Source organism: Neofelis nebulosa, chromosome 5 (genome assembly GCF_028018385.1).
Source record: "Neofelis nebulosa isolate mNeoNeb1 chromosome 5, mNeoNeb1.pri, whole genome shotgun sequence".
Classification (NCBI taxonomy): Eukaryota; Metazoa; Chordata; class Mammalia; order Carnivora; family Felidae; genus Neofelis; species Neofelis nebulosa.
This window is the reverse complement of record NC_080786.1, coordinates 25,862,867-25,880,350: the sequence shown is the minus strand read 5'-3', so window position 1 is coordinate 25,880,350 and position 17,484 is coordinate 25,862,867. Positions and strand designations below refer to the sequence as shown.

Sequence of the window (17,484 nt, the reverse complement as noted above, 5' to 3'; positions counted from 1 at the left end):
TCCATTCATCAGTTGATGGACATTTAGGCTCTTTCCATAATTTAGTTATTGTTGAGAGTGCTGCAAACTTTTTCTTTTTTATTTATTTTTCAATATATGAAATTTATTGTCAAATTGGTTTCCATACAACACCCAGTGCTCATCCCAAAAGGTGCCCTCTTCAATACCCATCACCCACCCTCCCCTCCCTCCCACCTCCCATCAACCCTCAGTTTGTTCTCAGTTTTTAAGAGTCTCTTATGCTTTGGCTCTCTCCCACTCTAACCTCTTTTTTTTTTTTTTTTCTCCTTCCCCTCCCCCATGGGTTTCTGTTAGGCTTCTCAGGATCCACATAAGAGTGAAAACATATGGTATCTGTCTTTCTCTGTATGGCTTATTTCACTTAGCATCACACTCTCCAGTTCCATCCACATTGCTACAAAGGGCCATATTTCGGTCTTTCTCATTGCCATGTAGTACTCCATTGTGTATATAAACCACAATTTCTTTATCCATTCATCAGTTGATGGACATTTAGGCTCTTTCCATAATTTGGCTATTGTTGAGAGTGCTGCTATAAACATTGGGGTACAAGTGCCCCTATGCATCAGTACTCTTGTATCCCTTGGGTAAATTCCTAGCAGTGCTATTGCTGGGTCATAGGGTAGGTCTATTTTTAATTTTCTGAGGAACCTCCACACTGTTTTCCAGAGTGGCTGCACCAATTTGCATTCCCACCAACAGTGCAAGAGGGTTCCCGTTTCTCCACATCCTCTCCAGCATCTATAGTCTCCTGATTTGTTCATTTTGGCGACTCTAACTGGCGTGAGAAATATACCAGTTATTTAATGGTGAAAGAGTAAATGTTTTCCTTCTAAGATCAGAAACAAGGCAAGGATGTCTACTCTCGTCATTCCTATTCATTCTCATACTGGTAGTCCTAAGTCAGTAAGAATAAAAAGAAGCAAAAGGCATATAGATTGGGAAAGAAAACATAAAACTGTCTCTATTTATAAATGACATATTGTTCATGGAGAAAATCCCAAGAAAATTTATTGTAAAAAATCCAAAAATGAGTTTATAAAAGTTGCTGAATGCAAGGTCAATATACAACAAGCAAATGTATTTCCACATACTAGCAATTAACTGGAAATTAAAAATGTTAAAGACTTTACATTTACAATACAAAAGAAGGAAAGAAAGAAGGAAAGAAAGAAAAGCCAGAAAAATGCTTGGGTATAAATCTAATAAAAACTTGCAGGATCCGTATACGTTCACTGTAACATACTCATTAAAGACTTACAGAAAACCTACATAGAGATAACATGTTCATGAATTAGAAGACTCATTATTGCTAAGATGTCAATTTGATCTATGGATTCAATGTAATCTTACTCAAAATCTCAGCAGGATTCCTTTTAGATATTAATGATCTAAAATTTACATGGAAAGGCAAAGACACTAGAACAGCCAGAGCAATTTTGAGTGAAAAGAACATAGTTGGGGGATGGGGGTCTTACACAGTGTGATTTCAAGAATTTCTATGAAGGGGCGCCTGGGTGGCTCAGCTGGTTAAGCGTACAACTTCGGCTAAGGTCATGATCTTGTGGTTCAGTTCTTGAGTTCAAGCCCCACATCAGGTTCTATACTGACAGATCAGAGCCTGGAGCCTGCTTTAGATTCTATCTCCCTCTCTCTCTGCCTCTCCCCCATTCACGCTCTGTCTTGCTCTCTCTCAAAAATAAAAATAAACATTTTTACAAAAAGCTCAAAAGCATTAACCATAAAGGAAAATACTGAAAAATCTGCATTAAATTAAGACCTCATGTTCAATGACACAAGAGTGAAAAGTCAAGCTGGACTGGGAGAAGACATCTGCAACATACACAGTTCACAAAAGGTTCATATTCTGCATACATAAAGAAATGTAAATTAATAAGCAAAGAAAGAACTCAAAAGAAAAATGGGCAAGAGATTTAATAGGCATTTGATAAAAGAGGCTATGTGAATCTCTAACAAACATATAAAAAGGTATTTGACATTGTCATCAAAAAAAACTCAAACTTTGTACAAATAATGAGACACACTAACTACTACATAACAAATAGAATGGCTACAAAACAAAAAGGATGTAGTCCAAAAATGTGGAGCAAAAAGAAATCTCATACAATTTTCATGGGAGTATAAATTGCTTAATACAGCATTCTCATTTAAGCTGAATGAACGTATGCAGAGCCTATATATCAGAAATTCTGAGTGGGCATATATCCTAGAGAAATGCATGCTCATGTGCAACACAGGCACGTTTCTGAATAGCTGCATTATTCATAATAGGCAAAAAGCTGGAAACAACTATCTATCTATCAATAGCAGAATATGGATAAACTGTGGTGCATGCATTCAGCGGAATATTATGAATAATCTTAGGTTCATATAACACGGGTAAAGTTTTGAAATAAGATAGTACCGTGCAGAAGAACCCAGATCCGAAAGAATATATGTTGCAAGATTCATTTAACTTAAAAATATGCAAAATTAAATTGTATTGTTTGGAGAGGAAAGATTATTTAAATTTTTTTTTTCTTTTCTTTTCAACGTTTTTTTTAATTTATTTTTGGGACAGAGAGAGACAGAGCATGAGCGGGGGAGGGACAGAGAGAGAGGGAGACACAGAATCGGAAACAGGCTCCAGGCTCCGAGCCATCAGCCCAGAGCCTGATGCGGGGCTCGAACTCACGGACCGCGAGATCGTGACCTGGCTGAAGTCGGACGCTTAACCGACTGCGCCACCCAGGCGCCCCTGGAGAGGAAAGATTAAATGGCAAAATTATAAAAGAAAACAGAGAGAGACTATTATACAAGTCATAGTAATGCCTACATTGCAGGATGGGAATAAATACTTCTGATCATAAAGTGGGCACCAAGACAGCTTTTGTAGCAATAGCAACATTGTCTTTTTTGATCTGGGTAGAGGTTACATTTAAATAATTCATTATAGTCTACATTTGTTTTACATATTTTTGAGTATTAAAAGTTTTTTAAAAGATTTTTTAAAGGTTTTTAAAAGATTCAAAGAATCTTTTTTAAAATTTTTAAATTTTTAAAAGATTAAAAGAAAGGAGAAAAAACATTGAACATGAGTGTTCAATCACTTGTCTAAAATATCAATTAAAATACAACTGAACTAAAAGGAAAAGCATATAAAAACCTGGCAGAAGACACAGGACCTAATATGGTATTTCAGCTTAAGAACAACAACAGTAGCTTCCTTTGTTGGTTGGGCAAGTTTTGTTCTCTTGAACAAATTCGTTCAAAATGAAAACGAAAAAAAAGTCACCTGAAAATTGAAAAAGAAAACTACTCACCCCTTGCACCCATGCCCTTCCCCCAACCACCAATTTGGGTCTACAAAGGAATTAAGAATAAAAACGGAAATTATGTTGACAGAAATTTGTGTAAGGCAATCTTAAAAAACCCAAACAAAAAAATTAATGTAATCTAGCTTCTATGTAAACAAAACCCAAAACCCTCATTTATCTTCCAAACTAATGATAAAAACTTGACATAAAGCATTTTATAAATCATATTTTCCTCATATGCAGAGATAAATGTATTCTAAAATAACTTTATTATTAATTTATTGAGCTTGCACAAGAGAACATGATTTAAATCACTGTGGTAAGTAATATTCAAATCATTAGTTCTGTATAAAAACTACCAAAGAAAACAATGGTACATTATTAGTTTAAAATATTTATGTTGTTTACCTGTTTTACACAACAAGTAATTATAATAAGATACGGAAAAACATATCTCAAGATGTGTCACTGTAATTTTATGGAAAATGTTTATTCATTTAGTAATTAATCTATTATTAATTAAATCACTCACTTTCATCCTAGGTAATTTAAGATTATGTAATTAAAATATGTTTTCTTTGTGACTACATGATTTGGGTGGGATGGGAGAAGTTGTTTCCTTTCCCAAATCTGACTCTGGCTATTACAGGTACTTTGTTGCTGTTGCTGTTTTCTTGTCAAACATTTATTTATTTATTCCATGAAACACTCAAAGTTTAGGTCAGTGGGAAACAATTTTAATCAAAGAACTGTACAATTTCTTCCCACATATTTTGATTTGTAATAGGAAATGACATTGCAACCCATTTTACTAAAATATTACAAAATATTTACAAGAAAATATTAAAATAGGTCAAACACAAAAGGCAAGATGGGGTAAAATAAACTTTTTTCGGAAATCTCTACTCCAGTGCCAATAGCACACAAGAAGAGAATCAAAACAAGTAACAAAGATCCCCTGACCATGTTTCCAAAGAATTGGAGAAGGGAAACAAACGGGATGAAAATGGTGGTAAGAAGGGAATAGATGTTAGCAGCCTGGCTTCAATAACCAATCTATTCTGAATGAAATAACTCTTTCTTATATGCAATAAATTCTGAACAAGGCTAAATTTTAGGATATTTCTTGAAATGAGATTTAAAAATACCCTGGCAGCTCTTTCACTAAGTTTAATACGAGCCTCTTTCCCCATGAACCACACATGCAAATAGAAACCCATTCTGGCATTAAAAGCTGTCACAGCAGGGGCGCCTGGGTGGCTCAGTGGGTTGAGCATCCGACTTCAGCTCAGGTCATGATCTCACGGTCTGTGGGTTCGAGCCCCGCGTTGGGCTCTGTGCTGACAGCTCAGAGCCTGGAGCCTGTTTGGGATTCTGTGTCTCCCTCACTCTCTGCCCCTCCCCCACTTGTGCTCTGTCTCTCAAAAATAAACATTTAAAAAAATTAAAAATAAAAAAGCTGTCACAGTAGCCCTTCCATTTCTTTCATGAAAGCTTCATAAACATCATCCTTAGTTTGCCCCGAAATGGGAACAGATGGACCAGATTTTGGGGCTGCTTTGGCAAGAGGCACAGCAGAATCATCCTCTGACTTTCTCTGGGGAGCAGCAGCGGTCCCTTTATTCTCTTGATGTACCCTCATTGCAGTGGGCACAAATCAAGTAATCTCCGCCTAGGGATTGGTGATCCGTGGCTTGGCACTGATGGATGCTGTGGCTTTCTTCTCAATGGTGGCTGCGCTTGTATCATCCGCCTTGGGTTGCTGAATCAAGTTGGGTGGAGCACTTAAAACCCCCGGGTTCAGCAAGGGAGCTGGTGGGAAAAGCCCAGGTGGGGCAGGTCCAAGTAGAGGCACCAAAGGTGAGCACATCATGCCAGGACGGGGTGGAGGAATACTTGGAGGTGCAGGGGGAGGTAGCCTTGGTGGGGGTCCCCGAAGAGGAGGGCCAGGAGGCAGACTTGGAAGTGGACCTGAGGGAGGGCCAGGGGGCCAGCCTGGTGGTGGGCCTGGAGGTAAAAGTCGAGGTAAAGGCCCTTGGAGCCCTGGCATTCCAGATGGTCTCAGGAATGGAGGAGCTCCTGGAAGTGGTCCAGGAGGAAGGCCAAGTAGGTGGTCCAGGTGACTGTAAAGGTGGAGCAGGTGGTGGTCCAGGAGGAGGTGGTTCTGGCATGGGAGATGCTTGTATCTGAGAAGGAGGAGCAGACTGCGTGGGAGCTTGCTGCTATGAAGCGGCAGGAAATGTGCCATCAGAAAGAGAGATTCCTCTTTATGCTGTTTTTGTGACTGCTTTTCCGCTTCTGAATCATCAGAATCACCTTCATCATCATCCTCTGAAATTTCTTCTACTGCTCGTCCCTCCTCTGGGACTTCCTGACCTGCCATTTGAAGCATCATGGCTTGAAGAGGAGTCAGCTCCTTTGTGTTCTTTTTCTTCCTTGATTTTCCAGGCATATGTGCAAATCTTACACTCAGACCTGACTTTTTTTCTTCATTGTTGTCTCTTTCATTATCATCACAGTGCACAAATTCAGCCCCTTCACTTTCTCCATCTGACCCATCAGTGTCACTGTCATCAGTACTGTCATCATGCTTATCTTGATCCATGTCCTCAGAATACCATCATCTTCACTGGTGCTGGAAACATCATCATCATGACCCCGTTGAGCAAGTTCAGGACTATATAAAATGTCTTCATCCCACCTATGAGGGGGAAAGATCTAGAGCAAAGCCTACTTTACAGCCATACATTTGCAAGACTTGAGGAGGTGGTGGACCAGGGGGAGGACCAGGAGGTTTTCTGCCAGGGGGCAAACATAGAACACCATGTCCAAGAAGAGGAAATATAGAAACTACCTGCGTTGAAGGTCATAGGCGAGGACGTTTTAAGGATGGAGTGTGGCTGGGCACCAGGAAGTGGAATGTCCTGGATCAGAATGTTGGAAGGAGCATGTGGCATATCTGGCAAGGAAATGCTCTCCACTTCCACATGCTGAGCATTCTTGACAGCATCAAAATATTGGCTAGGTTGAGCCCTCTTCTGTTCATACTCCACTTCTAGCTTTCTCAATTCTTTGTAAATATCCAGATTCTCTTCCACAGAGTTGTAGAATATGTTAAAAGGTTTCACGCAGCTTTTTACACTTATCTTCAACACCTTCTCATTTAACTGTTTGCTGCACTGGGTTAAGCTCCATTTCATCCAATTTCTCCATGTCCCGAATAATCTGTTTGGGATCCTTCATTCTTAAAACTGCAGCCCGTACCATCATGCACCGTTTTTTGTTCTTCTTTAATTCTCTCTTCTGGGCTTCTTTTTGATTATTACAGGTACCTTGGTTTATGCACAATTACCAATATATCAGCTATTTAGATTTGTTCATATGTGGCACTGCTCTGGCAACATGAAGAGTGAACCCCATGTTATCAAAAACTATACACTGGGCTTATGAGGCAGCTTTTAACAATGACTGGCAGCTTCCAGCATCTCCTCTTCACCTATGAAGTTTCCATCATTTCCTGTGCTGCTTCTGTGCTGTGTGTTCAGCAATTGTGCAAACTTTACTTTTATTTAATGATGATGATTTGGACGTTAATACAATAATATGAAAGCTGCTTTCTAGTTGGTCAGGGAAACTAACACTAAGAACTTTATTAAATGCCTTCCCTAGAACCAACTTCTATTCCTAAGCATTGGGGGGCAAGATGGGATTTAGTCCCCTTGACAAAGAACTCGGTAGAATATCCCATCTCATTGTCTCTTTAAAGTCAATGCTCTGACAGATCATCAAGAGAATACTGCAAATGATAAAGTTATTACAGAAGAGTGCCTTTGTCCACATGCTCCCCTCCATGTTCAAAGTCAGCAACACAGAACCTGCCTCACATCAAATCCCTTACTGTCTTTGTTTCTGACTCTAGATACACATTTACTTTTTTTTTAATATTTATTTTTGAAAGAGACAGAGTGTGAGCAGCAGAAGGGAGAGGCAGAGAGAGAAAGGGAGACCTAGAATCCAAAGCAGGCTCCAGGCTCTGAGCTGTCAGCACAGAACCCGATGCAGGACTTGAACCCATGAACTGTGAGATCATGACGTGGGCCAAAGTCGGCTGCTTAACCGACTGAGCCACCCAGGCGCCCCTAGGTCCACATTTAAAGGGTTCATGTAATTAGGTCAGGTCTACTCAGCTAATCTCACCTTCCTAGTTAACTGTGCCAAACGTTATAAAGTAATCACAAGAGTGCTATCCTATCATATTTACAGTACAGAAAATTATACAGGATATGTACATGGAGGGGGAGTAAGATTCTTGTGGGCCATCTTAGGAATTCTGCCTACTATCAGGGGTAACCTAAAGAACAAAGAGAAACTGAAGATGAAGCAAAGACTGAATTGGAGACAACGCGGGCACAAGTGATATCCTGAGTCAGGAAAGAGCAGGAAAGAATAGGGGGAAAAAGTATGTATGACTGGACTTGTCTCCCCAGTACCCAGCATAGTAACTGGCACATAATTTTTCAAGGGAATGGACCAACATACCAAGTTATACCAAATTAAGCTAGCAGGTATTTACTAAGAGTTTACATACTTAATAGCTATAGGACAAAAGCTAAGAAACTTACTGTAATGTGAAACCACTAGGCAGAATTGAGGGGTGACAAACCAATGGAGACAACATGGACAGAAAACAAACTGGACATTAAGAAAACTAGGCTCTTATGCTATCTCTGCTAAATATAAGTGACCAAATCAAATAAACTCCAAGACTTTAGTTTTGTCTCATCTTTAACAGAGATGATATAACCACTTAATTTCTAAGATCCCTTTCCAGTGCTACCTATCCTACAAAATGGAAGGCATGGCTCTTGCCCTCAAGCATATTCTATTTAGGAAGTTTAGAATGTAAGTATTAATTCATGTTGTAACCCACACATTGCTCTATCAGTAGTAATATTAAAAAGACAATAGGAAGAATCCTATTTTAAACACTGAATTTACCCTCTTCTATAAATTTAGCAGTAAACAGATACTCCTATGCTAAGATTTACTTGCTCTTCCCAGTAAAAAAATAAAACACCAAAATTACCTATCTTTATTTTATTATTTTTTTTAGGTAGGCTCCATGCCCAACGTGGGGCTTTAACTCACAACCATAAGATCAAGAGTCACATGCTCTACCAAGTGAGCCAGCCAGGTGCTCCCAAAATTACATATCAATACCAGGTCCCATTAGAATAAGGCAAAGTAAGGTAATGCCACCGTCTGGGGAGAACAGGGACTAGAATTCTCAGGACAGAGTAACAGAGAGAGGATGGTACAGCTAGAAAATGCCAGAGATCTTCAGATTATGCACTTGTATACTCAACTAAGTACTGAGCAGCACAAGTGTATAAAAATACTACCCAAGTCTGGTGAAAAGAAGCATCTAAAGCAATTAAAGTAGTGCTTCTCAACCGTTTTCTCCTTATCATCCTAATCCAGGAGGTTTTTGATACTTTATTTTTCCTAACTGCCCTCATGAAATTTTACTACTACTGTGTATCTATCTAATTTCTACAGTTTAATCCTTTGGAAGGCCATAATCATTGTAATATGCAAGATTCTCTCTCTCTCTCTCTCTCTCTCGCTCTCTCTCTCTCATACATACACACACACACACACACACACACACACACACACACACACACACGGCAAAAAAATAAATTTTGCCAAGTTGGAGGTGATAGCATCACCAGTGAGGATACATGGATTTTGAAGGAATAGTGCCTGGATTGCATACAGGGAAGTAATCTGTTCCCGCCAGCCAGGGTAAAAAACTTGTGTTTCCTGGAGCACTGGAGAGAGTACTCAAAAAGAAACTTACCTCAGCAGTACTGGATATTTAACATATTTTGAATTAAATACCATTTATAGTAAGAACAAAATTTATAAAATATAAATTTAACAAAGTATGTAAAAAGGCCATCCACAGTGAAATTACAAAATCTGCTGAGAGAAATTAAAAATGACCTAAATAAATGGAGAGCTGGGTGAGAAGACTCAATATTGTTAAGATGTTAATTTTTGCCAACTTCACCTACAGATCAACATAATCCAATTTTCTCCCCAGAGACGGACAAGCTGATTCTAAAATATATATAAAAACGCTAAGTACTCACACAATTTTGAAAAAGAAAAAAGTTGATGATTTCAAGACTTATTATAAAATGCTACCATATCACAACAGTATGGCACTGGCATTAACAACTGACTTAATAAAGACACAAAGACAATTCAGTGAAATAGTCTTGTTTTTCCACAAGTATCTAAGAACTGAATATATCTACATATTTAAAAAGTGAACTTTGGCATATACCTTGCATAATATGCAAATATTAACTCAAAATAGTCTGTAGATCTAAATGTAAAATACAAAACTTCTGGGAGATACAAAGAAAATCTACATGATGCGGAGATAGAGATCTTTTTAGATACAACACCAAAACCACAATCCATAACAGAATAAATTGATAAACTGGACATCAACAAAATTTAAAACTTCTGCTCTTCAAATACATTCTTAAGAGAATGAAAACACAGCCACAGATTGAGTACTTGTATCCAGAACATACAAAGAACTCTCAAAACTCGAGAGCAAGAAAACAATCCAATTAAGGGGGGAAAAAAAAACAAAGAAACTAGCAAAAACATTTGAAAGACACTTCACCAAAGAGGATAGATATACAGATTGCCAAGAGGCACATGAAAAGATGTTCAATATCATTAGTCATCACAGAAATGTAAATTAAAACTATAATGAGATATACTGTGGGATGGATACACATCTATTACAATTTTTAAGATTAGAAAAGACTGACCTTACCAAATATTGGTGAGAATGTGGAAAAACTGGCATTCTCATGTCTTGGTGGTGGGAATGTGTAATGATACAACCAATTTGGAAACAGCCGGCAATTTCTTAAAAAGTTAAACATATAGATACCTACCATATGGTCTGACCTTTCCACCACTAGACATTTACCCAAGAGAAAGGAAAGCCTATATTCATACAAAGACTTGTACAGAAAGGTTCATCATAGCTTTATTCGTAATAGATGAAAACGGGAAACAACTCAAATGTCCATCGATAGTTAAGTGGATAAACAAATTGTGTTTATAGTTACAATGGAATACTACTCAGCAACAGAAAAGAACTGTTAATACCATGCCACAACATGTGAGATTCAAAATAATTATGCTGAGTGAAAAAACGCCAGACAAAAGGAAGACATATTGTATAATCTCATTTATATAAAGCTCTAGAAAATACAAATTAATCTGTAGGGATACAAAGCAAATCAGAGGTTATGGAGGGGCAAATGGAATCTTTTGGAAGTGATGGAAGCATTAGCTACCTTGATTATGGTGAAGGTTTCACAGGTATATGCATATGTCAAAATTTATGAAACAGTGTAATTGAAATATATGTAATTCATTGTATATCAATTATACCTCACTAAAACCTAAAAAAAAAAAAAAAAAAAAAAAAAAAAAAAGGCTGAGGTACTAGCTGAGACTAACAGACCAATTAGTAACTTTAGCTCTGTCTAAAATTTAGGACAGAATTTATGCCATTTTTGTTATACTACCTAACATATTACTTATATACAGTTATGAGTATAAAAACTCATCAGCATTATTTCAGACTATGCAAGTAAAAGCACCTGATCTCTATTAAAAATATCACAGTTGGGGTACCTGGGTAGCTCAATCAGTTAAGTGTCCGACTCTTGGTTTCAGCTCAGGTCATGATTTCACAGTTCCTGAGTTCGAGCCCCGCGCTGGGCTCTGTATTGACAGTGCGGAGCCTGCTTGGGATTCTCTCTCTCCCTCTCTTTCTGCTCCTTTCTGAGCATGTGTGCACACACTCTCTCTCCCTCTCTCAAAATAAATAAACTTTAAAAAAAACATATCACTGTTTACCCAACAAATATTTATTTATACATGTCCAGTAAAATTGCTTCAAAGAACTAAGAGGACATTTAGTCTATTTGGAAAGATGATAATTTAATAATTTATAATAAATATAAACATTCCAAAATTTTTGCATGTCCACTGAAGCAGAATTTTTGTTTTCTTGGTGAAAAGATCTCAATTTATTTCCAATTAGCAAGATTTAAAATAATCCAAATGCTCTCTAAAAGGGGACTAGTTAAATAAATTACATTATAAACAATGGAAAATGATGTGGCTATAAAGAAAAATGAGAAGTTCTCATTACTAATATGGACTAATATACTACATTCCCAATATATATTCCCCAAATATATTGGAGATGAAAAATGAAAGATGCAGAATGTGTATATGCTAAATAAAAAACAATACATGAATGGAATATAAAAATAAGTCACCATCAGTCTCTAGCTGAAAAAACAGCTAGTTTCATTAGATAATACCTTCTTTGTTTCAGAATCTTCCAAAGCCATTTATAGTCACAATGACAGGATGTAAACTCATTTAAGATCTTGGGGGAAAACTGACCATTGGTGAAGAAAATTTAAAAATCTGAGGCTAGATGCTAGAAGCACGGGCAAGAATAGAGGAGAGGTGCCATCTCTAGGCACCTAGAAACTATAGAGGAATTCTCTCCTGGGTGTTAACTGAGTTGGTTCCTTGTTCTTCTTCACTCCCCGCCTTACTACTCGATGTTCCATGGAAGCCAGCTAGAAGTTGGGTGGGTACACTTGAGAAGGGGTTGAAGGGTTGGTCACAGGTTCCATTACTAATTACTGTAAGTAGCTAAAAAAGACCATGTGCACATGTACAATTTTAGGGCAGAGAGTGCACATGACCTCAAGTAACTGAGTGAAGAGGTTTTAAGAACTTAGAACACCAACAGTGTGGTATACTGACAGCCAGCAGAAGTGACATGTGGCCACAAGAAAGACTGGTTAAAGATTAGAGCATTTCTTGTTAATTTCCAGAAAAGACTAGAGAACACAGTGAAGGATGGGGGTGGGCAGAATTCAGGCAACCTGTGTAAACTTAGGGTTTACTACTTTGTGTTAACTGCCAGCAATATTATTATAATAATAATGAAAACTAATGATCTGTTTGTATGATGTGTATATATAGATTTGCTGAGCACTTCATCTGACAAAGTAAAATCAACATCATTTCAATGATCCCAGAAAGTACTTTTGAAAGCTTAAAGATGTTAATAATTTGGAAGGCTATTTTGGCAAATCAATCCCAAAATACTTTGAATGACAAAGCTAAATTCAGAAGCTAATAAAATATACAAGATAGCATTTTCAAAAATACTAAGTTATATGGCAGATATAGGGAAGATCTACTTATTGACTAGCTCTTAAATCAACTCTTTTGTGTTTAAAAAGGGTCACTCATAATCTAAGCATTCCTGTTTTGAATACTGAGAACAGCATTGGCTAAATTATAATTACCTCTAGTTTGGTATTATCTTGAATGACATTTTTATCCAGCCAAAAATTAAGACATCAGGGAGGCTTCTGTAGTCACTCATTTGCAATGCTAACATTAACAGCACTTGGTATCATGAAAATTAGGAATCCACTTGAATTACAGTTTAAAAGATAGGAGTCCATAGAATCGACCTAACTTTTGGGGGGAAAATCCACTTCTGGACCATTACTGCTTTATGGCACTATTTGACAAAAGAAAAAAACTATTTCTCTCTCTCCAATTTACTTTATTTTCCCAGTTACTATCAAGTCTGACATGGGTTCAAATTCCTGTTCCTGCTATACTTACTGGTCCTGGAGATATTTAACCTTTCTGAATTGTAGTTTTGTTATCTATTAGTGGAATGTAAATGCTAACCTACCAACATTACAAGATTGTTGTATGAACTGAATCATAACATAAAAAGATTTAGGCATATCACTGTCTCTGAAATAAAATTCTATAATTAACACCAATTTCTATCACTCTGGATATAGGAAAACAATTTCTTTGTGTAGAAATAATTTTCCGACAAAGTCAGACCTTTCCTCTGAAATATGTTATTGATATTTTAGACTAAATTATTTGGACTCTACAATAGGGCATTAAGTTCTACTAAATCCTCGGGAAAGGAAATAATAATAATTATTATTTTGGCTACATATATTTAGAAATACAAATGAAACCTTCTGGGCAAAAGCAGGAGGTCATTCAAGGTCATTCAGAATTTTTAGGCCATCTTAAAAATTTTTTTTTAAATGTTTATCTGATTTAATTTTGAGAGGCATGCAGGGGAGGGGGCAGAGAGAGGCTCCAAAGCAGGCTCTCTGTGCTAACAGACAGCCTGATGTGGGGCTCAAATTCATGAATGTAAGATCATGACCTGAGTTCTGAGCCCAAGTTGAATGCTTAACCCCTTAATCTACTGAGCCACCCAGGCACACCTTAGAGCATCTTAAATTTGGAGAGGCAAACACCCTGAAAGCCATTATTGTAATCCACACATTTTATAACAAAAGAGAGCCTCAAAGAACTTAAAAGGATTTGCTCAAGTAGTATATACAGGCAATAAGGTATGAAAACAGGAGTACTTAGGTCTAATAACTTAAATTCCAATTGTTCTTTACACTATATATACATACCACTCTGCTTTCATAAATTTTTGACAGTATCACCTTTTTGATTAACAGTGTTTCTTCCATAATCAGGTAACTTATTTTTCCAAAAGTTTGCTACTTCAACTGCTTCTAGGCAATCAAAATCTTCTATTAGGTTACTACCGAAACAACTATTTCCCCTTTATGCCTTCCTATGAACATGCGAATTTTCTCCACATATGGAATGGTAATATAACCAGTGATGATAAGCCTCTATTCTTGTCCCAGGGGATGAACCAGGTGAAAAACAATGACTAATCTAAGCAAAACGCTAATCCCATTCTACCTTTGCTGGTGGACTGGTTTAGAGTAAGCCAGTAACCAATCCAATCTCAGGGAGAGTTTGGAGGGGATTTGGAAAAAGATAGTTTTGCTTGATTAAAAATACAAAGAAAAAGGAAACTTACAGGGAGAGTCCCCTTTCCATTTCTTTGGCTGTGTGTCATAAGCACAAAATGCATCAGTCATCTCTACTAGGAGAAGAAAGCTGAAAGCCTCACAGAGCCACTCACCCAGAGCTCTGACAGTACGATCTTAACCAACCAAACTGCCTTGCTTTAGAGTAAATTATTATAAAAGCAATAAACCTGTATTTAGTTAGGCACTCAATTACTTGTGGCCCAAAGCCTCCAAATATGAAACTCCAACATTTTTAAAAATTTATTTGAGAGAGAGAGAGAGAGAGAGAGAGAGAGAGAGAGAGAGAAGAGAGCACACACGCATGAGCAGGGGAGAAGCAGGGAGAGAGAATCCCAAGTAGGCTCTACGCTGCTAGTGCAGAGTCCGATGCAGGACCCAAACTCAGGAACCGTTAGATCATGACCTGAGCCAAAATCAAGAGCTGGACGTTTAAGCAACTGAGCCACCAGAACTCCAGCATTTCTAGTGAAATCATCTTACCTAAGCCTCCACAACAGAAGACTTCCTTCTCAACCAAATAATACACATGTATTTTAAATTAAGAGTTTTGTTAAAAATCAATTTAGGTATGTTACTAAGAAAAATGCTATTTGGTGATTCACAGTATCCAAAACTTCAGGACATGACTGAAGAAACTAAATCTAAAAAAATACAATGTTCATTTAACAGTACAGAAACAAATCTGAATTTGTATACCCATTCTAAAAACTGATAAAAACAACTTCAAAAACTGTACGTTTCAAAGAAATGTTATTCTCAATTACTTATTTAAATAAAATTATTTTTAAAAAAACACCACTGTCACACTGACATAAAGCTTAAACATACTTTATTACCTATCAACAATCACAGATTTAACTCAGATCACAGATTTAACAAATTGTAAAATTATGACATTACTCTCAACTACTAAGAGTCACATGAGAAAAGACGTAAAAGCAGCTGTAGAATAACTTGTCAAAAACCCATGAATCACTGAAGACGACTGAAGTCACCCACCCTCAAGAAAAGCCTACTGATTTGAAGTACTAACCTTTTAGTTCTGCCCTAAGTCACAGTAAGGGCACCAGCTAGGAGATGTTAAGAAATGGTGGTTATTATGGAAAGAGCCTAAATGTCCATCAACTGATGAATGGATAAAGAAATTGTGGTTTATATACACAATGGAGTACTACATGGCAATGAGAAAGAACGAAATATGGCCCTTTGTAGCAACGTGGATGGAACTGGAGAGTGTGATGCTAAGTGAAATAAGCCATACAGAGAAAGACAGATACCATATGTGTTCACTCTCATGTGGATCCTGAGAAACTTAACAGAAACCCATGGGGGAGGGGAAGGGGAAAAAAAAAGAAAAAGAGGTTAGAGGGGGAGAGAGCCAAAGCATAAGAGACTCTTAAAAACTGAGAACAAACTGAGGGTTGATGGGGGGAGGGAGGGAGGGGAGGGTGGGTGATGGGTATTGAGGAGGGCACCTTTTGGGATGAGCACTGGGTGTTGTATGGAAACCAATTTGACAATAAATTTCATATATTGAAGAAAAAAAAAAGAAGTGGTGGTTAAAAGCAAGTAAAGAAAGGAATCTATAAGTAGAGGCTAAAAATCATAAATGTTTGGGGGTGACACACTAATGACACATACACAATAGTTTCCAAGGACATCACAGTAGAATAAACTTATGCTCAAGATGATTCTGAGTAATTTTTAAAAATTTAAAATAATTTGATCAATATAGCAGAAAACAGTGTTGGCTATGAGACTGCATAATGACAGGGAAATTAATCTTGGTAGGTAGCATTACAGTCCAAACTTTCTCACCAAGATAAGATTTGTTAGTACTATTAAGAAAACTAGCAAATAACCCAAAAAACTAGAGTTCAACAGAACAGAAAGCCATTTTTTTCCTTTTCATTAACTCTATACCCCTGTAACTATTTTCTGTCCTAAGAAAAAAATAGACTCTTCAGAACACCCCAATTAGGTAAAGTAACCAGGCACTCCATTTAAAATAAATAAATATATCCTGAATTAGGTGCATGTTTCCAACAAATATAAATTTAAAGGCAATTCATTTAGGAAGGTTTAAAAAAAATGTAGTAATAGCATTTTGATCACTCTAATGTTAGAATGAACCATTTTAGCTAAAGATTAAATTTATTTGGATAATCCAACTTTTAAAAGATTAATACTTTTTATATCTACTTAACATTATCACAGTAGTACTGTATGAAAGAATGAAAGAAAGATGAGAGCTTGAGATGACCTTGCAGGCTTTTGCAGAACTACCAATCATTTTAGGTCATCTGTTTTGGTGTTGCTATGGCAACTTTATGAATCATGACCCCCCTCACCACAATAATTCAGAGGACTGAATTATGTATGAAGAATGTACTGTCAACCTGTTTCCCGTAAAAATATACACATTAATGAATTAGATCTTACTATAGTAAATTATATATCTTTAGCCTCAATTCAGTAAATTAAAGAAACTACTGGCCACTAGAGAAACAGAAAATTATCCATATGCCCAATCTGTATAAAACTGTCTCTCATGTCAGTCCTGAATGTTAAATCCACTACATCTTTCAGTTTGGACACTTTTCAAACAATATGTCTTTCTTTACTGAGAGGCTCAAACAGATGAGTCTGTGTATAATGCTTACCATACTTATTTACAGAAAACAAATTCGATCTATTATAAACTTAATAGAAATGTCTTTTAGAGTTCACAAAAAAGAACCCTCATCTAAAATGCATACAAGCATTTAACAGTCAAATGTCACGATGTCCACAACTTACTTTCAAATGGATTCAGCAAAAGAAAAAACCGTATGTGTCTGTATATAAAATATGTGTAAATATGAGAGGGAAAGCAAATGTGGCAAAATGTTCTCACTGCTGGATCTATGTGGAGTGTATGTGGGTATTCAGAATATTGTTTCAACTTTTCTGTAAAATATTCCCAAGTAAAAAGCTGTGGAAACAAAGGACCCTCACTGGTTCCTAGTCCTCTTGTGTGAGTTTTTACCCTGAATATACACCCAGTCCCCTTCTTTTGAGGCAACTACTTCAAGACCCTCTGCCCTCATTTAAAACAACTGTTACTG

The 17,484-nt window shown here is 37.0% G+C and overlaps 1 protein-coding gene and 1 pseudogene across 9 annotated transcripts in view; both read right to left on the bottom strand.

The window, feature by feature from the left end:
- ANKRD28 (ankyrin repeat domain 28) overlaps nucleotides 1-17,484 on the bottom strand; it is a 198,159-nt gene that overhangs the window by 101,288 nt on the left and 79,387 nt on the right. The window lies entirely within an intron of this gene.
- Nucleotides 4,008-6,683, bottom strand: LOC131511802 (WW domain-binding protein 11-like; annotated as a pseudogene).